Here is a 25,638-nt window from a genome sequence, read left to right on the forward strand (position 1 = left end):
TACAATTACACACAGAGTATACACAAATCAAGCAGAACCACAAACACAAGGTACAGCAGGAACAGCAGCTGTCTTAATTACCCTTGGACTAAACTGATGACTGGATTACAGTCATGGTAACAGTAAAATAACTCACAGCGGCATTCAGGAACCACAAAAAAAGGTACTTTTACATTTATGTAAATAATAATAATAATCTCGTGAGTCACCAGACATGGCATTTCTGAGAGTAAAAGACAGGAAAAAAAATTTAAAAAAATACATATTTACAAATAGTTTTTCCTAGCGTTTTTTTCCTTCTTCCCTCAACACTTTTCCTTTGCTGTTCTTCTTAAATACTTTTCTAAATCCCATTATTTCTTGCCATTGTTGAAACATGGCGACCCCATGTTTTTGAAAGAAATAGCACCAATTTGATCTGGTTTCAAAGGTTTAAATGTTTGAGAAAGGCATCTAAAAGCATTTAAAGTGATGTTGCTCCAGGTTTTTAAAGGTTTATAGTCAGACACAATTGTTTGTTACGTCAGTGTAAAAAGATTCACATTTAGTCCCCATTTTAGCAAAAGATGCAGACTTTTAAGGACTTAAGTAAACTGGGTTAAACGTATACTTTTCTTGTATTCTATGATATGGTGTAACTCACTCTAGATATGATAGAAGAAAACTATATTTTTATAGTTTTTTTATAGTTTTTATTTTATTCATTATGTGTTTAAAATCATGTTATAGAAAATTATTTCTTTCTTGTAATTTTTCACTAATTTCTTGCTCATTTTTGGGCCACTTTTAAGTTGCTTGGCACCTTTTTCCAATGTTTTTGAAAGAAATCTAGCCAATATGCTCAGGTTTCAAAGGGTTTCTTGTTTATCTCAGATACTATATGTCCCTCTATGTTTGCTTTGGGAGATTCTGATGCTTTTAGATGTCTCAGCTGCTTCCGACACAGTCAACCATAATATACTTATCTCTTGCCTGGAGCACTGTGTTGGCATTAAAGGTACTGTGCTAGAGTTTTTTAAATCTTACTCGTGTGACAGAAGCTTTTCTGTCAGCCTTGGTGACTCTGCATCCTCAGCAGCGCCTCTCCCCTGTGGAGTTCCTCAGGGTTCTATTCTCGGGCCAATGCTCTTTTCCCTTTATATGCTCCCCTTGGGGTCCATTTTCAGAAAATATTGCATCTCATTGTACTTTTATGCAGATGAAACACAAATATACCTGCCTTTAGAGTGGAGAGATACAAACTCATAAATACCCCTGTTGGATTGTCTCAAGGACATGAAAACTTAGATGTCATTTAATTTATTTTTAACCCTTTGAAACATGAGCAAATTGGCTTTTTTCTTCTAGAAACATGGGAAATGAGCAACGAAAGGGGAAATGACCCTCAAACTGACTGAAAAAAGTACATGAAAATTATCTGAGAATTCATTTTAAAAAAGACAAAAAAGTTTTGTTTTTTTTTGTTGTTTTTTTTTAAAGAAGGAAATGACCTGGAAGAAGTGCTTAAAAGGTATAATTCTATACATGATTTAAAATAGGTAATTATAAATATGGCTTTTCCCGAGCAGATATTTTTCCTGAGTTTCTTGCATTTGTGCAGCATTTCTTACCAAGTTGTTTATTGCAATTTTACCCATATTTTTGAAAGAAATCACATCAGTTTGCTCAAGGTTCAAAGTTTTAATAACTTGTGACAGGCATCTGAAAGCAGCAAAAGAAAAGTGTATTGAACAAGGTTTCAAGGCTCAAGGTTAAAACAGAATTTCTTTTATTTTCCTTTTGGCATTGATCACCCTGTCTTTTACTTCTAAAAAGAAGTTCTCCGCAGCCTACCCTAAGTGCAAAACAAAATTGTAAAAAAAAAAAAAAAGCTGGCAAGGCTGTGGGCCCTCTAACATTTTAAAGCTTTTTATCGGCTTGACTCAGCTGGTGGTAGTTTTTACAGATTACAACACTCTTATGTTATGATATCAGACGTGTAACAGTAATCAATGACTGATGCTCCTGGCTCTGATGGCCCAAAATTTCAACATAGAAACCTTTCACAAAATGTCGTGGTTATGCCCCAGGGTGACATCAGTATGACTGCTATCTGAAGGGAAGGGGCCCTGCATGTCAATCTATGTGCTGTTGCTACTTTGCTTGTGTCTGTGTCTGCCCCAGGTGCAGCTCACTTGCTGATGACAGATGACTGATTGAGGGCATCTGTGTGAAGGTGTAGGCAGGGTCTATATAAGGGGCCCCTTATGATCTGCTGATGCTCTCTGACTCACTGACACACAACACAGCTTTTGCTTGCTCACTTTTTGATCAAGTCTATTGTAAATAAATACATGACTAAATAAATGAAATTCTCCAAGAGAAAAAGAAAATTAAAAAAAAGATCTCTTCTATGTCCAGCAGGCTCCTCCTAGACATAACTGAGTTCAATATAACATCAATATTAGACTTTGACCATTCAGCCCCTGAGAAATAGCCTTACTCTTATCTCAGGCCAATCTCAATTTAAGATCTCAAAATGATTTATTTTTCTCTCTTAAAGCACTGATCCTTTTGATCTGAAATAATCTGTCCTTGTAAGATCCAAAAGAAAACTTGATTGGCTTATATGAGCCTGCACAATATCAGAAATTTGTCTCAGTGATCAAATTCAAGTCTCAACTGTGTATTTTATCTCCTCTGAAAGTTAAGAAACCTCTGAAAAGCCTATGATTACAGCAAAAGAACTTCTGCTGATTTATTATTTTGCTCATTTCCTCTCCTGACTGTGGTTAGGAAAAACAGATCAGAATTTAATAATCTCAAAAAAAGGAAAAAAAGCTGACTGATTTCTGACAAAGAAAAGACTTGTGAGCTCCTTTTCTTTTCTTTCTGGGCTGTTGGATTTAACCTAGTGTTATATCCCTCCTTGTGTTGTGACTTCAAGTCAGTTGTAATACGAAAAATGTTCATGGCAGCATCTTTACATTGACTTTTTTGTTGTCTGACCAAAACCCCAAAATACACAATGGTATAAAGTGTGACTGAAAACAGAAGGATCAGATCCTTACATTTGTTGAGCAGGAAGCAGAGACTGTTTTGTGATATTTTCTCAACAAGCTTCCACCCTGCAGTTATGAAACACAAGAACAAAACAAAAATGAATAAATAAATTCAATACTTTTTATTGTGATCACTCAAAGGCACACCTGTGTACTAATAACACTGTTTAATCAGCTGCCTGATAGGCCACACCTGCCAGGTGAATGAATTCTCTTGGAAAAGGAGAGGTGCTCTCCTATATGGATGTTAGCACATTTGCAGCCAAGTTTTGAGAGAAATGTATCTATTGAGTTCATAAAAATTTGTCTTAGATCTCCAACTTGTCTCTCTGGGAGCAGAAACACATGTATTTAAATTTTTCTTCAGTATATTTACAATAGCATTGAGTTCATGTTTCATGTTCTGTAATAGGCCTCCATTGACTGCACAATGCTTCTTCTCTTCTGGCTTTTTCTGCTCACTCAAAGCTAGTGCTGGTTGTTTACACCCTCTGGGTGCAAGCGCTAAATTACAAACACAAAGGCCATTACAGGATATCATCTCCAATCACCAAATGGGGACATGGGACATTAATCACAACAAAATGGTATATAACACAAATATGGAAGTGCACATGCATGCAGATGTGAACACAAGGGTGTGTTTGTATGCAACTATAGACAACTACACATGTTGCATGCACTTTCATTGACACGTTTCGAAAGGGGAAATAAAAACCACAGCAATCATAATAAATGTTTTGGGGACAAAATAGTCCAGAGCAATAAGAAAACCTGTGATGTGTTGTTGTTGTGAAGACATGAAAATGCTCAGTAGCCCTTTACTGTGCCTGCATGAAAATGACAAATTGCTCTTGTTGGCAGTGTTTAAATCCATCCACAAATACCCTGAAAAGCCATTGTATCTGCACATGTATTTCATTTAGAATGACTTATAGTATTGACCTTCGTGCCTGTGCATTGTAACTGAAGATTAACTAATGACTGCTTGTTAAATATCCCCCAAATTTTTTTGGCAGGATAATTAATGAAGCAATTAAGCACACGTTAGTGCAGAATCATCAAAAAAAAAAGTCCAGATATTTTTCACTCATGTCTCTCTCTGTCCTCTCCTTTATTGTCTCTTTTATTCGCAACACACATTATTTCCCTTGTGTAAGCACTGAGTTCGGACTCACCAATTGTCTTATTTCTGTCCAACAAATCCATTAGTTTTGCATTTAAAAAAAATAAAAACAACCTAGCATAGACCAGCTTTTAAGTATGCATATGAAAAACACAAACTGAATATTACCCTCTCCCTCTCCTTTAGCAGCAGTTTAAAAAATGACCTGAGGACATTTGCCTGAGGTGAGACAAAATCTTACTTCACTACAAGCATTGACTGTGGAACTACATGAAGCATATATCTCTGCTACTATCTTATAGTCTGTGAAGCATATATTGTACAATGTAAGTTGTATCCAATAAAATGTAAGGTTTGAAAACAGAAAAAAAAACCTCCAGGCTCACAAAGGCTGCCGTAGAGCAGCTTTATTTTTTTTTTCAAAGGACAGGGTTTAGGATCAAATCCGTGCAAAGTGTTTGAGATTATCCACTTTATATCTAAACCACAAACTATATTTTCTGGGATTTGAAACAAGCTACATATTCATTTGTATTAAAGATAAGAATTTTAAGCAATGTTTACAAGAACTGTGTGAACTCCTTCTATCCTTGGTCAGGCTGAGAAGTGTGTTTAGCCATAAACATGGCATTTAAATGCAATCTGCACCTGTGGATACATTACATGAGTAATGAAAAATGCATGTAAAATGAGGTGTAAAAGCACACAGAGCACATTGGGATCAGAATACAATTAAAATCAGCCTGACGACATATCTGCCATGTGTGAATGTGATTTATACAGCATGACTACATTTTTACGATAAAAAAAGTGCCCACCAAGTTGAAAGGACACCTAAATCTGCCTCAGTCGATTCTTTAATTTGGTCACCTGAAGAGTCAGTGAATGAAAATGGCATACTGCACAGGCATCATGACTTTGGATATAGACAAGTCGGCCAGCCCTGCCTAACTATAAGTTGGATGTGGAAATTCCATCGCAAAGTGGGCACAATTTATACCTTGTGAAAATGAAAAGAATAATGGATCAGATAGTATTATCTGCTATAGCTCACATATCATTAACAAGTGTAACGTGTCGATAGTCATTCTCTGAGCACTGTGGTGTACTTTGGTTCAGAGGTACTCTGAGCTAAATGCAAACAGCAAGCTCACAAATATTGTTATGCTGATGCTAAGCATGTATGATGTAGGGCTAATGGGATTGGATTTTGTTTTGCAAGAGCTGGACCATTTAAAAAATAATAATAAACAAAAACAACTGCTGACCCATTTATGGTGCTAGTAGATGGAAAATGGGCGACGTGGATGTTTGTGACAAATTTAATAGCAGTCTGTCTAATACTTGTTGAGAAATGTCTCTCCTTGTGGCACAATGAAAAGTCAGGTTATCACCAAAGTCACTGGGATACATACCCCAGGAAACATCTCAACTAAATTTCATTGTTGTTGAAATATTTAATTCTGGAGCAAAATGCTGTTGTGTGTAAGTCCTATCTTCGGATTGAGACATAATCCTCTAAGTGCACTCACAGTTATCACCAAATAACTATTGCAGCTAAAGCTGAATTGTTTACAACCTGTTTATGCTGTACATTATGTGTTTGTTAATTTAACTAGCTGAAACGCGCCAAAGACCTCAATAGAAATGGGCCAGGCTTATCATTAATGTAGACAAAAGAGATGCAAACAGTCCCTTGATGGTGCAAACTGAGGTGTATCTGTGTCTACTTGAGATTAAAATGTCTCTAAAAATTAATAATATGCTCTTATTCTGACCTGTATTGCTCTACAAAAATGCAGAGACTCAGGAGAGCCTTTTGTAGAAAAATAATTTCACTGTTATTACCTTAGCCTTATCTGTTAACTGGAATTTATTAACCTATTTTCTGTTAGAAGTCATCCCTATAATTTGTAGACAACTTACTTTATGCCTATTTTCCAAGATATGATCACACACCTACTTTGGTAAAATGATAGTCTCGCTGTTAGTTAAGTGTTGTATGTTATACTGGTGAAGTAATAGAAAATGGGGTTATCATATCAAAGATGTAAAAGATGCATAAGTAATACAAAGAGGTTTTATGTATGAGTTTAACTTTACTCTTGGAAACACCACAACCGTGACCATACCATTACAGCAAAGATTCTGACACAACACACCATATCTGGAAACCACACAAATCAACTCAGTTTATTATATATTACTCACTTTTTTCATACTTCAACAATGGTATTGCTACTAAAACCTAGATAAATTATTATTAGACATGGGTATTAGATTAGACTTGTGTTTACTAGATAATGTATTGGATTTTTAACACTGAAATGTGCCCTTATTCTGACCTTTATTATTCCCCAGATGGGCAGACTCAGGAGAGGCTCTCAAGGAAAAAAAAAAAAAATTAGTGCTATTACCTTGCCCTTATCTGTTAACTGGAATTTATTAACCTACTGTCTGTTAAAAGCCATCACTATAATTTGTAGACTATACTTAGTAGAAGTCTATTTTCCCAGATATGATCACACTCCTGCTTTGGTAAAATGATAGTCCTGCTGTTAGTTATATGTTGTATGATATATAGGTGAAGTGATAGCAGTGAAAAGACACGCTTCGGAAACACCACAACTGTTGTTCAAACCATGCCATTACAGCGTGGATTATAACACCATATTTGGAAACCACTCAATGAAAACTGTCATCTAATTTTATAATTAATTTAAAATAATATATATTGCTCACATTTTTCACACTTAAACAATAGTGTTGCTACTTAGTCATAATTACACATGCATTTTAGATTGGGCTTGTGTATAGTAGATAATTTATTGGACTTTCAACATTCTAATGGGCCTTTGAAGCACCTGTACAAAGCGTTTTCTTTAGCCACATTCACTGACGTCCTGTGTAATTATGAAGTTCAGACTGCTGACTTTATATAAAGTGATGAGAAATGAGCTTGTGATGAAGACCTTGCCTGGAGCAGCTTTGTGGATTTATGTCCTCTCCTATAAAAGAAACATCCCTCCACATACTGTGAGACAGGGTAGTAGAGGGAACAGAGGAGAAAGAATAGACAGGGGAGGGAGAAAAGGACTAACGCGCTAGATGTTAATAAGGAATTGTCACAGCGGATAGTCAGGCCTTATATTAACTATGCAGAGGTTTTGGGAGATCTGCCAACAGATCTGAGAAAAGCTCTGGTCCACTTTGAGGTCTCAGGGCCACAAAACTAAACTCCTCTGATGGACAACAAACACTTTATCTCTGCTGAGACCCCGTCCACCAAAACTACCATCAATCTCTGACTTCCAGTGACAGGCACACAAACCCTGACTGTAGGTAAGTTTTCCCTCTCCTGTTTTATGCACATTTTTGATTTGCACAGAGAAAGTGACTGAAAATTGCTAGAAAATTGAAAAGTCTGAAAAACAAACCTCTATAGGTTTAACTCCATGCTGAAAACTGTAACCTATATTATTAAGTTCCAATTTAATGAAGTTCTTGAGGATATACTTTCCTTCAGCTATTGCTCTGTTACTTGCATATGGTATTTCCCTACATCTACAATCTACTTACTACTGCTACTTCTGTCTACTTCTCTTTGACTTGAGGTGGAGAATCACCATGTTGATAAAGAGAATGGTTGATGGGAAAAAAATATGTATACATTTTTAAATAAACAATGACATTTCAGGACTTGCTTCTGCATTTTCCACTGTGCACAAAGCACGATTCCCTTACTTCAGGTTCCTGTTACATGCCTCTGTTCCACCAGAAAAAAACATAGAACCAACAGTTCTCCTTTTATGTATATAAATAAGTCATACTTACATTTACAAAGACCTGACCTTTAAGTTTAATGTGTTGTTTGGCCCCTGCAAATAACTGCTCTTCCTGTTCTTAATCACTGGCAGTTATTTTACATCTTGTACAGTCAAGTAAATTTTATTTATAAAGCCCATTATCATAAAAAACATGGTTTGTCTCAGAGGGCTTTACAGCATACGACATCCCTCTGCCCGTAGACCCTCACATCGTCTAAGGAAAAACTCCCATATATGGGCTTCTAGGGGCATGGTAAGAGTTTTTTATGGTCAATGTTGGCCAAAACGTTTATCTCCTACGTAGGAGATATTATCTCTAAAGTAAAAGATATTATCAAATACATACTTAATGCTATCTCCAATATAATATAGCAATATTTCCCACCTTAACTTTTAGGCTCAATTAAGCTGTTTTGAGCGAGATAAATCCATATTCACAATATATACACAAATATTTTCTTCACCTTTCTACTCAGGGCTTCCGTAAGCTTGTGATGCTGCAGTGACTTACTTTTTTCTTGCAACTTTTTCTTTTCCACCCAATCCTGAAACAAACTCAGTCTTAAAGGGCAAAAAAGTCATCTTGGGTGAGAGGAAACAATGAAATGCCATAACATGTCAGAGTCACTGGTACTTGATTATTTTTCAGACTGGTCACAGCCTTTAAGTATCTCTGCATAATGTAAGTCAATGTATTATGCTTACCTTTTGGAAATGTGCATAAAACTTTGATGTAAACAACTGCTATTTCTTTAATTAACTAGAAACACCTCAACCTTAGTTAGAAATAGACCATCTCTATTTTTTATGCATGTAGGGACATAGTGTGATATCTGTTGTGATGGGACCCTTCCCTCCTACACAAGCGTCTGGGATTAGCTCATTGATCATTGGGGAGTTATCAGTGTTTGCATTAATACCTTGTCACCTTAAACACCACCCTGCAGTTCCAAAGGTATTCCCTTCAGCTTTTAGTGACATTTGGGATCCTATCCAGCTTGCTCTGTGAAAAGTTCAATCTTCTCAGCTAGAATGAAAAAAGGACAAACTTTTAAAAAGTGTTAACCCACCATTGATGTAGAGTTCTTAGTAGCTGTTCCTTAAGCTACTTGAGGCAAAACGTGGCATCAAAAGATTGTCTTGAAGTGGTGGAAAGAAAATTTTGTAACATTTTAGCAGTGATAGACCAAAAACTACCCTTCAGTGAAGAGTTCCTTTTGAATTAATTTTCTAGCTGGTGCTTATTGCCACTTCACTAAACAACACATTTTTTATATAAAGCTGTAATGCTGTTTCAAGTGAAAGATTGAGGACTTTGGTTGGTGTCTCTGGAAATGTCCTGGACTGACCGTCAAATATTTCCTGTTAGAGTGCTGCTTTTATCTCTTGAGTATAGTGCCCATCCATACTTCAATACATCCATACTTCCATACTTCCATACTTCCATACATACATACATTAATACATCTTTACATGCATTACTTTGCATCCAATTTATCCTGTCGGTAGCACCCAATGAAGGACAATCATGCTTCAATGGATTAATAAAAAGTTGCCATGGTTATTTTTAGTGCAACATCAGACAAATGATTGTCAAGGCAAAGGTAGTCCTGGTAAAATGATTTACTGATTGGTCCAGAGGATTAATTACTACTAAGCCTTATGTTTGAACCCAGCTACTCACAAGCCACAGTGAAAAATAGCAGAAGTTCAATCAGAATGAATGAGTGAATGAGCATAAGGTCTTTTAAGTTCAACCACACAGATTCCGTCAGTCTCTTTGAGTCAGTCATTTGATCTAACTTTAAAACTGTTCTCCTCTGACCCATTCACCTCCAGTTCTCATCACATCCAGAACCAGGTTCCTTCCATCAGTTGCATTGGAGGACCTGCTCGACTTCACACCCATCCAGATCTTCAGCTCTTCACCTCATCTTCACCACCACAATTGTCCTGTACTATCTTTGAAATCACTACCCGTTAATGATGACGATGTCACAATAAGATCTAATACCCGTTTCTAAACTTTATTGTGCATCATTAAATCAATTTATTTTATCTCTAAAAATGTCTCTTCTAAATAAAAATGTCCCGATACCAACGTAGGAGAGGTAAAAGACTTAATGGATGAGGGTTATCAGTCAGTGGTTATCATGGCTCTTATTGTGTAGGACCTGCATCCTTGAGAGGGGTAACCAATCCAAATGACAAATGTCAAAATATCAATGAGAAGGTGACAATACAATGTCTAAATAAATGCGGCAATATTTTGCTGAAAATTAAAAATTTTATTATTACTTTTTGCCATGTATTCAAAAAACTATTTATGAACATGTAGTAGATATATTATAAGGTCTATGGAAATAAGACATTCAAATGCTGTTGGAAACACTGCTATATGTAACCTTGACTTCTAAATGTTCTTTTGTATTGTATTGTTTTGTTTTTCCTGTAAATCAATAAAATCAAGCTTGCTGAATGAAGAAACTCGAGCCGCACAGATGCACTATCTGCAGACAAGTGGTTTATTATTTTTGCCGTGTAAATATTTTGGCATGTTACTACAGAAGCCAAGACAGTGAAACAAGTGGGTGTTGAGCTGTGTGGTGAAATGAGTATGAGTCATGGAGTCTTGTGAGTGGGCAAAATATGGGTATCTGTAGTACAGCCTGGATTGCATCAGATAGTTTATAGTATACTCTCTACTGCATATAGCAAAATGTCCAGTTGTTTAGGGCATATGTGTTTTTAAATTTAGCACATTCAATAGGTGGTATCCAGTGTGCTTAATGTTAAGTATTTCTGATCCATACGTTTTTTCTTCACCTGCCAAGTCAAATCAGGATCCTCTGATAATCAGGTTTATAGATTAAATGAATAACAAAGAAGAGAGTTTTGTCTTGTGTTAGTGTGTTTGCTTTTTTATGAAATATCTTTGCATCTGCAGTTGGTGCTTTTATATCATCACCTTAGTCAGAATCACATAAAAAAATGGATAAGCTTAATGTAAAACAAAAACATGGACAGACTGATTTATACGTGTTTACTCTTCACTGCATCTTTCCACTGCACACACACATACACACACAAATATCCAGTCCCTGCTTGGCAGACCTCCCTGGTTAACTGGGCTTGTAAATCATCTGCACAACATCAATGGAGAAACATTTGTCACCTCCACCACCCGCCTGACTCAGCGTCTCTTTAACTGTCCTCAAGGAACAAGGCAGGGCCAGGCACACGGGATGTCAAAGGGGTCAAGGGGTGAATTTTAAAGGGAATGATCAAGCTATCAATTCTGCTGCTTGCCAGATGAGATTTTTTTATGAAGAGAGGTGACTTGTTATGTCAAGTTGAGAACCAGGACCCAGTGGATTTTTTTTTCATTCAGAAATACCAATATTTTGAAAAGAAAATGACTTTCTAATATGATTTTCACTAAGATTGTTGCACACACACAAAGCATGCTGTTAATGGAAAATGATCAACATATAGTAAGCAAGGACCTGAAAGGGGGCTGTTGTTGTTTACAGAATTGGAAATTTAAAAAAAAAAAATTCATTTACGATGCTTATTATCTTATTATTTTATTAAGTTGAAAACAATTTGTTTAAATTACTAAGACAATGCAAATCATACTTGATGGGTAGTCTTTACCCTAATCATTTTTTTTAAAATGATCTTTTTATCATTAATACATATATAATTAAAATGCATGCACTCTCACAAATGTTCCTGTAAAATTCAATTAAATTGAACTACCAACAGCTGTAGTTGCCAGAATCCTAACATTATCTTACAGTATCAATACCATGAATTACTTTGTTATATTACCGTTAAATTTATAACAGTATTTTAAGGTTTTTAAGGTTTACAGTGTAATATTGCTGCCAACAAACATCAAGATAAACAGAGTTTTATTGTATTTTTTTTAAAAGTTAGAATTTGGCCCTATTGTTGCAGAGGTAATTGCCTTCAAAAAGTGTTTAACTGTACCAAAAAGAAAAAGAAAGACAAACAAAAATAAGCTACTGTCTAAAATTGGCCATATTTTTAAAGTAAAGTTGCCTCAAAAAAACATTAAGATTTACATTGTTTTACTGTATATTACAGTTAGATTTTGGAAATATTTTTCAGCAGTTTGTTACAGTGTGTATTTTATTTAATTACATTACCAAAAACTATGCACTTTGCATATTGCATCAATATGCATATTGATCAATTCCCTATAACAATGCCTGGTGAAGGTTTCTGTCAAAATATTGTACAAACCTTTTTTTAGATTTTTGTAAATAGGCTCTAACAGGGGATGGGCCAGTGTTTAATCATGCACACTTTAAAGCTTAGGTGTTGAGTGACCAAGATAGATTCTCTGAGTGGATACAGTACAGTTTAAGCCAGTGAGTAATGGATCACAACAACATGACCCTCATGGTTATGTTAATCTGTAACCCAGACCGGTGAGCCAATGACTCTAAGATAATATGTCAACTCTGACCCCGCAGTCCCTCCCTATGACAAATCAGTCGATGCCCTCCTTTCTGCCAGTGCAATTATCCTGTGTCACTTTGACTGGGGCATCCTGAATGTTTAACCCGCAAGGATCTCCGGCAAATTGTCCATATTAAGCACATGCTGTCTCAAAGCCCATGAAAACCACTGTCAAATCCCATGACGCCAATATAGACGTGCTGGCTGGGATAGCAATTGTCTGCCTGTAATAAAAAATAGGCAATGAAGTGGAAAATTACCATGAGTAAATAATGGTCAGACTGAGTAATGAAGCTTGCTCAGAGATTTAAAATAATAAAATCGCCACATGCCATTTTTTATGGATTCTCTGTGAAAAGTAGCACAGCTGTGGAGATACATAAGATGAAACTTTATTGATCACCATATTAGTCTCTTTTTGCCTGTTAGGCTATACTTTCTCAACAATTAATTGATTTTTTTGTACTGTGTTTGCATCAGTTTATTATTTAGTATTTGTAGAAAATGAAATGTAAGGTATCAAATAATATGAAGAGAGTATGACAAATTAAAACTTTGAGAATACAGTGATACTTTTGATACGTGTTGGGTCTTAGAGATGTCTTTATACAGCAGTAACTGCTGACAGTGAAGAGATTAAAAGGAGGACACAGAGCTGATGCTCTGAAAACAAAATTAATTTAAAAATTATAGGATTAAAGCCATAGTGCTGTGCAAAGAGGTTCAAAAGTACAATTACATAAGTGCACAGAAAACTCATTAAATAAAACACAATCAATCATGCAGTGACAATATTGATATAAGCATGTTTTCTTTGGGGGGGGGTCCTTTAAAACATTTTTGGGGAAAAAAGGACCATCAGACATTGTCAAATGAAGAAGTTTTTGTTAAACAGGTGAGGTTACATACTGATTCAACTGTGATGCATAAAATCTTTACCGGGCTTTCTTCATCACGTTGTTTGCAAATGTTTGCATCTCAAACTCTTTTTTTTCTTTCTGTCACCGTGTGTGTGCATCTTAACCTCACTTTCTCTTAAATTGATTCACTGCCATCATGTGGTCTGTGCGATCATATGTGCACAGGGGTCACGTATGCCCCCATTCTTCTTAGTGCTGTCCCACATTGCTTATCTTTGATTTTCGTTTGGCCCAAATGTGTTACCCCCCAACCCCACCCCCCCCCTTCCTATCTGACTGTCAGCAGTCTCAGGAACAACCAGGGTGGGATGTCTCTAATTAAACATTTGTAATGATGAGAGTGTGTAAGGGGAGGGGGGGCATACTCATTACACTGAGAACAGATGCTCTTACCAACCCCTGCCAGCCTGCCTTGATGCCCACAGTATGAATACATACATATAGATCTTGCTGTCTCTCCCCTGCTTTTCGGCTTAGTCCTGAATGCCAAGGCAGCCCACACTTGGCTGCTATATTAACTTTCCCTTTCACATTCTTATTGAAATCACAGTTTCTAGGTTTTGTATTAAAAAAAAACAATCAGAGGTCTGTCTTTTTTTCCACACGCTGTGTCTCTCACCCATTATTATTCCACACAATATTCAATGCCAGCCCACACTTGGTCAGGGCGCCCTTGTTTTTCCCAGTCACACCCACATTGTGCTCTGCTCACGCATTCAAATATGAGTCGGCGAGGTTGTGGAGTGGAACACGGCATCAGCAGTCAATGCAACAAAATAAGGTCAGGTTGAATATGGAAATTAATTGAACTTCAGAAGAAGTGCACCAGAGGCTACAGCATAGGTGAGCAGCTGAGTCAGGCTCAATGTTGAATCAAAATAGCTTTAAAGTATTTATCACTGGTGCCATCAGTTTTTGCAATAGTTCTAGCATGAAGTTATCTAACAATAATTTAAGAGTCACTGTGGTTTATTACAACTTGGGTATTACTTTAGAAACTATCATTTTTAATTTATTAAGGAACCGCTGAGATATGAGAATATGGCTTTGTGGCTGCAACAAAGTCCAAAGGGGCAAGAAACAAGCAGTCAGAGAATCACAGATTGTAAATGAATAGTTTTAGCCTGTTATCTTTTCTATTTAAAGGTATAATCCTTCATTGCACAAGAAAAATGTCACAAATCCATACTACATACTACTTCTAAATATATTATTTTGAGTATATGTTCACAGTCAATAAGTGAAAAAAAAAAGAATAAATAAATAAAGTTTACTGGTACCATAGAGAATGCCTCCTAAATACAGTTACATTTTTAGCATGCTGTTTATGTATACCATTCTCCCACAATGCAATGCACAGGGGAAATGAAGGAGCTTCTCACAGCTGGAAAAAATAAGTATGAAATGTGAATACTGGTTAGACAGCTTCAGAAAATTCTTAGAAAAACAGTGTGACTGACATTCAGCATGGTGCATATTATATCATTTCAATCAGGAGAGCCCAGGTAAATGATGTAAAGATGATTGTCTGCCAAATCTTAGTTATCACATTATTTCTTAATCTGTACACCTGCAATTTGCATTAAACAGTCTTTGGTGTCTAGACTCCCGAGGGAGATTTGAAATTGAGCGGCATCTGAGCAGCAGCAAGATAAATTCCCAGTGAAGTTCAGACACTGATGGTGGTGATGGCTGATGACTGTGAGACTGATGGCTGATGAGGCTGATGAATCTGAGAAGACTGGGCGGTAATGGGGAGGTGGAGGGTGCGCGCAAGCATGAAATAACTACAAGCTCAAAGAGAACCATGTTTACAGTAAGAAGCAGTATAAAGTTTGGAGCCTAGTTCATACTGTCAAGGATTAGTATGTCTTGGATTTGGGACACACCACGTGTGTGTGCACAAAAATGATTGTATATTAACACAGAAGATGTGTCTCCACTTCTTTCCTCTGTGCAAAAATAAAGCTAAAATATCCCGAATACAGCTGCTGCTATCTTGCACTAGTTTTGAGCCAGAGTCTGTGCAGTTGTGATCTCCGTGGTATTGAGTTCCTGTCTTTAGACCCATTTGACCAAACACAATTAACACCACTGATGGCAAGCACGACTGGCACACATAGCTGTCATGTTGTCAAAGCCTCTTTTTGAAGCATTTAATAACTAAACTTCATGAAAAAAAATACCACTTGAACATACATCAGCATGATAAGCACTGCCTAAAATTTATTTGATGTGCACTTTTAGTTTGGCTTATCCACTTACACCAAGTAGGCAGTTTATCACCTATACCTAATCGAGACAGGCGGAGGGGCCAATCAAGATGTTTTGTCTTTACTTTTAAGGAGATAACATGTCGTCCGTATTTATTATACAGTCTATGACGCAAAACTACTATTATCTGTCAGTGTTTTAACCAGGAAGTCTGTAAAATGAGATGAATATTTACAGAAGACATCTTGGGTAATACTCGCACTTTTGCATTTGTTTTCTTTTCCAAATAAGCTTTGCTAACAACCTGAATTACTGATTGAATAATATTCATTTGATCCATCCAAAACATGTTCAGATATTCTCAATTTTTGAACCGAAATACATGGGACAGGCTTTGCCACAAGCACAGGCAGCATGCTAATTACGTATGAGGAACTATAATTGATAAACTGTCTATGAAAATGCATTTTGCCAGTGGGCAGTTTGGGCGAAATAGTGACACTGCAATAGTTGCCTTCAAGTGCTGTCTGTCACTGCATTTCCCATGGATCCTTTCAAATATGAAAATATTGACTGAATTATATAAGTCAGAAGCAAACAAGAGGCAATATCTGGGTAAATGGAAATGTACAGTAAGTTTAGTTACCACTTCAGTGCCAGCAGTAGGAACAGCACATAATGTTCTTTGTGTCCCCTCTGTTGCTCGCATTATAAATTTTCACAGTTAGCATCTAAGCTTTAATTTATAGCTTAATGTTGTCATCAAGGGGCCAAGGTCTGCTCTGGCCTCTGCCATCAATCTGATAGCCTGCAGGTAATGGCCAAGTTGCATATTGTCACAATTCCAATACATTATTTACTATGAGACATTAAAAAGTAATGCGTATTAATAAACAGGCCCAAGGCCAGAGGGCACAACCACATTCAATCTAGTCGTATTTCTCCTTGCTTTCATCAAGGAGACACTTTATAATAAATGTATGGCCAAACCAACACTCAAGGGGTTTTCCCTTGCCAGCACTGCTTTTGTGAATTACTGAGGTAGCCACTGTAAACATATTTCATGCTGACTAATTATTTGATTATTCCCTTTTACTCACCTAGTATTTTTTTTTTTGTTTGTTTGTTTGTTTTAGTTATGCCATTGCCAATTTCTTTCCCTGAAAAAGGGATTTTTCATATATATCCCAGTGTACTTTCTTCATTAAGTTTTAATCAACATCATCCTCAGACTCCTCAGTCACATTAACTACTGGATACATCTTTGGTATAACCCCTTAAAGTGTTTTAAACTGTAGTCACCATCTAAGCACTGTTGGGGAAGAGCTGATTAAACAGAAGTGTGTGTTATTCAGATGCAGCATGCTGCAATGCAACAAGTCAAAAGTGAAGTAAAACAAAGAAGCAAACCTCCAAAGCCTGAAAAATGAAGCCAACACAGAAGTTTCAAACACTGCAGTTCCCTAAATGGCCACTTGAGGCTGGCTCAGAGAGTGAGTCACTTCCCATAGACCCCCATGTTAAAATACCTGACTTTACAGCAGATGTTTACAGCTTAGTATGAAACAAAATAATGTTTTGTAATGTCAACTAATGTAAAGCTAATTTTGTTATTCAAGACAAATGTATGTGGGTGAATATCTCTGTAACTCACCAATTTAGATATTATTAAGGCCTGATGTTAGACATATTTTTGAGCAGAGCCACTTGTGTGCAAGGCCTCACAACAATATGAATCAGATCCACCCCTCGTGTGGTTGTTTAGCAACAAAAGCCCCTTGGTTCAGGTTGGGAAAAGGTCATTATGTGGTTTAAAATATGCAGTTTGTTTACCACAAACAGAGCTAGAAATGCCCACACGTCTCTTTAAAGTCCTTGGTTATGCTGCTACAAATGTGTCTGGAAACATCCTTATGTTGTAGTGTTTTTTAATGGTCTCTAAACTCAGCTCATATGCGTGTAATCTGAACTATGTCAGTTGCTGAAATGTTGATATGATACTTATGAAATGAAAAAATGTAACAAATCCCTGGTTTGTGTAAACAAATAATGCCAACATTTGATTCTGGCAAATGGGCTGATCATGCGGCAATAGCCTTGCAAAATCGTTAAAAAACTATAAATACTCACATCTGGTAATTTAGTTGTCTGTGTCACAGCTGTGACATATCTCATGTTTAAAATCCTAATACAGTAACTGAAGTGACTAAAATGCCAGTGATTGCCATTTACATACACTTCACGCCGATTCTAACGTACGTGATAACGTGGAAACATTCATCGTTAAAACTAGATGGTGGAGTAAGTGAAGCAAACAGATAAACAGATGCTTTTTTCCATCAAAAAGGAAACATCTGTGGCCTTGTTACCCTCTGCTTTATGTCATTTTTATGCTGGGCAAGTGCTGTAAGTGCTCCCACATCTGCTACAGTTTATATAAGATGCAGATGCATCATCTGCCGAGGGAGAGACCCCCATGGCAGAGTTAAGTCCTCTCATCATTGATTCATGCTCCCAGGGAAAGCAGACAAATTGCAGCCCTTGCTTCTGTAAGAGGACCTTATGGATCTGTTCATGTGGGGAGGAGAGGGGGGTCAACGCCCGAGCTCACAGTCAAGTCTGCGGAGGATCAAGTCTGTCCACGAATAGGGCTCAGTCGTGAGACACTGTTATGTCTGTGTAAAGATACATGGACAAATGTATACAGCATTTTCCTTAAAATTAATTTTTCCACCCTCCTCTTTTATTCAACAAAACAGAAAAGAACTAGCAGACACAGATTTTCATGTCCCACAAAAAAAATTATACACCAAGAAAACATGAAATTCAGAGAAAGTAAGCAAATTGTTGGGCACAGCTTTCAGGTGGAAAAAAAAAAATTATAATACAAAAATATAATGCAGCGTGTAGCCATTATAATGACTGCTACTTTTACTCCCATCATTAATCCTAGAAACAAAATGAACACCTAAAAAAAGAAGAAAAAAAATACAATGATGCAAAGACTCCAAAGAGATGTAAAACCACCACAAAGCTTGTATTTTTTTGCTCCTATGTAAGAGGTGGTAGGTCCTCTTACATATATGTGACAAGGGACCCACTGTCTCATAATCCGCCCATGCCTGCTTTGTAGCTAACACTAAATTCATGCACAAGGTCATTTCAGGTGTAGTCACAGTGCTGTAGCATCTCACCAACGCCAACAATGAATCCAAAGTAAAGCCATAACTTATTACCACATAAGCAAAATAAAACAAAATAAAGTATTTTCAAACAAGTAAATGCATTAGGATTCGTAACTTGGACCTCCAAGCCCTGAGAAGCATTTAGGGAGAAGAGGGAGCTAAAATTGGCAATAGGAAATGAAAAGGTGTACCCGAGGATAAAGCAGCGTAGTCAATTGGGAATACACCACACGGCAAAACAGGAAAAAGCAAAACAATAGAGATTATAAAAAAATGATCATAGAGCAGCCAAATGACATTTGCAAAACAAGAAATGTTTTGTCGAAGTATCATTATGAAAAAGGTCACTGTAAGTTCAGAAGTCAATCAGAAGTTTCCAGCAACAGAAAACAGGTATGTGTGTGCTGCTGCTCTCTGCCTCTCACTGTGCTGCTGCATGAAATATGCACAAGAAAAATGTTTGTTCATTAATCCTGCAAGGACATTGCCAAAAATGTATTTATCAATCTTCCCATAAATCATTTCTACCCTCTTCTTTAGCTTTTATTCCAAGCTATATCCTGGTTTCTCAACAGCATACAACCCACCAAAGCCTTATGAAGAAACCAAGGTGAGACATGTCAGAAACGGGCTTTCAGTCAGAGCTGAATTCAGACTGACAGTGAAGAAGCGACAGCTGAGGTTACAGAGGTTATCCAGAGGGTTCAGTTCCTGTGGAGATGCTAGCTGGTGATGCGTAGCTGCGGTGGCAGTGCAGGTGAGTGCGTCTGGGTGCTCTGTGAAGTGTGACACACCTTGCCTCTAGGGCGATGCAGGGGAGATGGGGGAGGGGGGGTTTGAGGATGGAGTAGCTTCGCTTTCTGGTTTGACACACTCTGCTGCTCTGCTGCACTGCTGCACACAGTCAGCATGAGGGTCTCTTCATGTATGGACCATATATGGGGTTAAAGTGTTTCTGTTGCATGAATTATTCATGAAATGGCCTTGTCGGAAGATGGCAGCACCCCAAAAGTACAAAAAAAATGCTTGCAAAGAAGAAAAACTTAAATTGTAGAGGAGAATTGGTGCCTTCTGTATTCAACTATGTTGAACTGCATTGCATCATTTTGTGCAATGTCCCTCTTGTGGTTACCAGTTAGCTAAAAAGCAGCCCCTCCTGCTGCACAGCCGCCTGGATGAGACTTTCTTGTGACAGTGAGTGGAGGTCCCCAGCGACTTCCTGTCCACTGATGTGTTTGCTGCGAGTATCATGAGTAACGGTGCTCAATTTCCATGTTTTGACATAAGAGGAGATATTTGATAAATAGTTGGAGGACCTGAGCACATAAATGAGGCATAAATAATGCATAAATTAAGTGCCATTTTATGGAGAGATGTCAGTGCGTTTCTCCAATAACGGGAAGATTAATGACTTGACTGTTGAAGGGGGAAATACTGCATAGGAGAGCAGCAGAAAGATCAAGGGATGAGTCCTCACACTGACTGTTTTCAATCAATATACCCGTGTGTTTACAGAGACTGGATGGATGATGCAAGCAAAGCAAACCTCAGCAGAAGTTTCTGAGAGTTGGAAAATATGGGCATTTAGAATGACGACTTACTCAGGAGAAAAGGCCCTCTTAGCCTCCAGTAGTTCTATTTTTGAGAGGTTTGGGCCAAACAAACAAAGGCCACTTTGAAGACCTGATGTGTTGCCTTATATTGCACTTAAACAAGCTTGCAAAGCCAACAGCTGATATACATGTACATTCTGCAGCAGCAGGAGAGGCAGTAACTAGTGAGCAACCTGTGCTCTAGAGACTAAGTTGGAAAGATGAACACAATAAACTTGGCAAGCATCATGACTGAACCTGATTTAACAGTCTCCTCATCATACGCGGAATACAAATTGAGAAAAACTGTAACTTGCAATACAGAATCATGCTGGGCGATGTAAAGAAAATCAAATATCACAATATTTTTTACCAAATACCTTGGTATCGATATTGCAATAATATCGTAGGGATGACTATTAGTGCTTTCAAAAAATATTTCTACAATGAGATTTTTGATCAATTATCATGTGGATATAATGACTACATGGGTAATAGCAAATAATAGAAAAGCTAGAACAGTCCAGAAAATCTCGACTGTAATGAAGCCTTTAAAACCAGGAGAAGATAACAATTCTATTCCAGTTCCATGACGATATCCCATCTCGCATCACAATATCAATATAGTATGGACATATTGCCCAGCAGTTGAGTTTTGTTTTTCTTTTCATTGTCACTGTCAGCAGTATATTTTGCTTGTACAAAAAGAAAAGTGATGTTATGTGACATACATCCCATGACATATCTCAATGGCATAATGTGCGACACATACTAGCACACAATTTCATTGTTTTTTAAAAAAAACTTGACATGACTTTGAGTGACGAATTTTGTCTGGACTTTTACCCAGGAGCCCGCTGTTTGTGTCCCATGTGAAAGTCCAGGGTTTGTCTGATTCACCCACTTAATGTGCACTTTCTCAGACTTTGTAGTCATGAGTGTTAACAAATGCCACCACCCATTGTGTCCTGTACTGCAGGTAAAGGGCATTGCCATTGGGCCACTTTCCAAGAGTCACTATTTGACAAATTGAGAGTTAGACTGGGCTGTCCCATCAGCCAAAGCAGTATGTTGCATTTAGAGCTAATTAGCAGGTGTTAGCATACTAATATGCTAAACTAATTTGGTGAGCATGGCAAAGATTATAGCTCTTAAACTTTTCAGCAAATTGGCATCATTGTCAAGCCACACAGAAGGAAACAGTGTTATATGACAAGCATATGTGATTGTGGCCACACTGACAACCAGTGAAATGCCCAGCGCTGCTGCTCTGGGCTTGGATCTCTTAATGGCATAATGCCTCCACGGTCAGTGATTCCCATCTACTGCTGTAGTCACATCACCTTCCTGAGGCCACAGTTGCCTCACGTGTCTGTATCACCTACCTGTGGTTCAGTATCATTTCCTCTCTGACATGGAGATGCATGTCCACGCGACTCTGAAGGTGGTAAGAGTGTCACTCATACTAATGCCAGTAGACAGCTATGTGTGTGTCTTTTAGCCATTTCCTGTGTGCCGGGGCATTCAGACATCGGCAGCTGTCCGCATTGGTTTCTGTCCCTAGAGCTCGGAGAGGACCTGACACTGTGCCTCCCTGACACAGAAACCTCCTGCACCCCCTGGGCTGTTCTCTGGCCCAAGAACCAAAACCGAAAATAAAGAGATATCACCAGCAGAAGGTCATGAAGAATACCCCCACCATCACTCAGGGCTGATCTAATGTTCACTGTGGTATAACTGATGACTGATGTAATTGACATTGCATAACTAATCTTACATATTCCACAGAGGCTGATGATAGTTTCTCAGTGGATGAGCTAAAGACTTTAGAAAGTCTGAACAGTGGAAAAGGTGACCCGTGGCTCATCTAATCTAAATAGGGGGAATGACACTTAAAATTCATGGGGACAATCTCCGCAGTCTTGTTCATTTGGAGTTCTCTCTAATTCGCCAAGGAGAAAGGGGATGATGGCAAATTGAAAATAATTGCGGTGATTATGGCAACATCTGTAATGTTCGATAAATGTAGGTCAAGGGCAAATATTATTATCAGTGGAGAAAAACTATCTTTAGCGCTTCCATCTTTCCCCATTAACCTAAAGTTTTTAGTCAGGGTGTCTGAGCACCTTTCAAACTGACTTAACAGCATCGTCCATACCAGTATGACATTCCGTCAGATTAATATTTGCACATTTATGTGGGTCATCCTCATGCAAGAAGACTTATTTTTATGGATTATCACAAAAAAGATTAGGACTTCTGAATCCGCAGGCGTCTTGTTTGTTTGTTTGTGAAATCTATTTTTTTCCAGCTCTTTACGATGATCAATATTCAGGTTACCAGATGACCTGCCAAGTGTGATTCCTTGCTTGTTTTCCAACAAGAAATTTCCTGCCTTCAGCAGCAGAAAACCATAAAAAGAATGAAGACAAACAGTCCAAACAGAAGTTTGAAGAGCTGTACCAGGGATTAAAGCTATATTGTATATATGTTACATATACTCATGTTCTTGACTGTAGCAGTTCATTGCCTCTATTGCTTCTTAATATCTATATTGTCTGTTTATTGTATATATTACACCTATTGTACATGATTTTACTTTTTTATTGCACTTTGCTAACCTAATATCCTTGTTTAATTGAATTGACCTGACTGCTGTATAACTGTAACTGTGTATCCACCGACATATTGCCTACTTTGTATGTTACTTGTGAAAAACAAGGTATTTCCTTTATATAGACACTGTAACTTCTCTCTCAATGACATTTCTCCCTTGCAAAACCACCTTTAAACATTAACAAAAAGTTATTGAAGACCACTCACAGCTCTCTGGTACAAGCAGCGAGGCAGACAGTAGAGCGGGAACGGTCACTTAAGAGCCTGACACTGAAGTAAAGGCCATTCCATTCCGTTAAGCAGAGAGACAGCTGCTTTTTACTCAGGGATGACATTGTCAGATTTGTGACTGAAAAATATGGCACACTGATCTGTGATGCAGTTCTGTGGCATAAAAACCTTCAACATCTTTAACAAGGAGTGCCACTCAGAGCTTTTAAACATTGCATTTATGAGCTATGTCTGCTGTTTCCTGCCTCTGAACTGAAACAACTGACAACTGGAGGTTTGATGTGTGTTTTTTTCTTGCTTCTGGCATGATACTAGCACTGTAGACCACATGTAGAAAGGCAAACTGTAAAGATGCACAGTCGTCTTTTTGATAAATGCTGCTCTAATGAGCTGTCGTACGAGTACTTCTTTCATGACTTCAAAATCTTTGCTTCAGCATCATAATAGCTCAGAGGTTTGCTCAGAAGAATTTTCCAAGGCTTTGCACTGAATATAAGATTTTAATGCCAACACTAGGATCTGCTAAAAACCCTTGGAGAATGTTGTGACTTTACAGCATCTACAACAGATCTTTCCTAATTTAAATCTGAAATGTAAGTAACATGCAAATTTAGCTCTGCCGTAATCTCCCCCTTCTAAAGTTTAGGCTTTTAAAGATCATTTCTGAACTTGATGTTTACAGCGTTTTACACCATTTAAAGTGTAAATTGGAGCAGCTGTTTCAATACCCAGAGCGATGAGGAGCTCATTTTCACTGCAGCGAGTGTCATCACACTATTGAGAGCGGGGCATGGAAAGAATTGAGCGTCTACAGTAAGTGGCTGGAGGACAATGCATTGTTTTGAACACCTCAATTATGCGGTGGACAGTGGACAAATCCGGTTTCTATTCATGTGAGTTTACTGCAGTGGGAGAATGTTTTTGAGAGACAACCTTGCATTTGTGACAATATTCATTCATTCACCAATTGATTTTTTTTAAACCTGTTTTTGTTTGTTTACATTTCTTGTTGTTGTTCTTGTTGTTTTCTTGCTTAGACTTATTTTGCCATTTCCATCATTGCTATCTTTGTTTTTCTTTTTTTAATGTTTAGTTTGTTTTTTTTTTCATCCAAACTTGTTTTCCAAACACTTTGGGCTTCAACTTTGCATGAAATGTGCTATACAAAAAAGTTATTAATGTTGACTCATTGGGGGCATGCTCTCATTTTCAGTGATGCCAGAAGTACAGTTAGAACAGAATAATACACATTCAAAAAAGAACCAGCAACTACAGAGCACAGTTTCAGAGCAGAGTATTTTGTAATCATTGTTTAAAGTTGACCTAAAGGTACAATTGTTTTGAAGTTTGAATGCCTGTTGCAAATGTTTCAAGTGCGTGCAGCACAAAAACTAAAAGCAGCTTTCCCAAATTTAGTGTTTGCACGCAGGACTTCAAACATGAAACAAATGAATGAGTCAAATAATGCAGAATGTTCTCTTTCACACTTTTCAAACCTATAGCTACGAAAATATCTATCTATCTCTTTCAGGTTATGTACTTAACATGTGGGTGGCTGGTAGCTCACCTGGCAGAGCAGGCACCCCATGTACAGACACTAAGTCCTTGCTGCAGCGGCCACGGGTTCAGCTACAACCTGTGGTGGTAGATGGGTTATAAAACTCTTTTCAAAACTTTTGACTTTCCAACTCGTTGACTTTCCCCCAGGAGGACAGTTTTCACAACCATGTAAAATCTAGTGAATCATGTTAAAGGACGTCACCATCATGTCTCTTTTTTTAAACCTTACCCATATAACTCTACTTGCCTATAGACACCCAACCGTGTTTCTTTTTAAGTACATAATGTTATTCATGGGGTTCTAAATAACAGGTATCTTACAAAACATAGTATGCGTGTATGTTCACAATATATCATATGAACCATTGTATGAGGAGACGTTTAAAGATGAATACCTAACTATGTTTTTTTTTTTTTTTTCTTAAACCTCAGTGGTTGGAATGGTAAAATATAAGCTATCATAGTGTTAATTTGCAAGTTATACATGTGATACATGTTAGCAAGTTGCCATTAAGAGCATTGTAAATAAATACAATCCAATGCCTGTCACGTTTTCTGAAATGGGGTGATATGAGATGATGAAAAATATTTTCAGCAGGCAGTGTGTGGTGCGCAATTTACATTCAATGGAAATGTATAAATGCAAAATTACAATCTTAGGAAGAATCTCAGCAGGAATCTAGGTGTATTTACAGTACAGTATGTAATTATACACCAATTATGAATGCTACCAGTTCATTTTTCTTGATTAATGGGAAACATATTGTTAAAATACAGTTCAAGATTGTTAACTGCACCAGCAAACAGTGTCTGCAGGATGCTGTGGTAGAGCTGG

Source organism: Plectropomus leopardus, chromosome 20, assembly GCF_026936395.1.
Source record: "Plectropomus leopardus strain MGB_pleo_1.0 chromosome 20, ASM2693639v1, whole genome shotgun sequence".
Taxonomy (NCBI): domain Eukaryota; kingdom Metazoa; phylum Chordata; class Actinopteri; order Perciformes; family Serranidae; genus Plectropomus; species Plectropomus leopardus.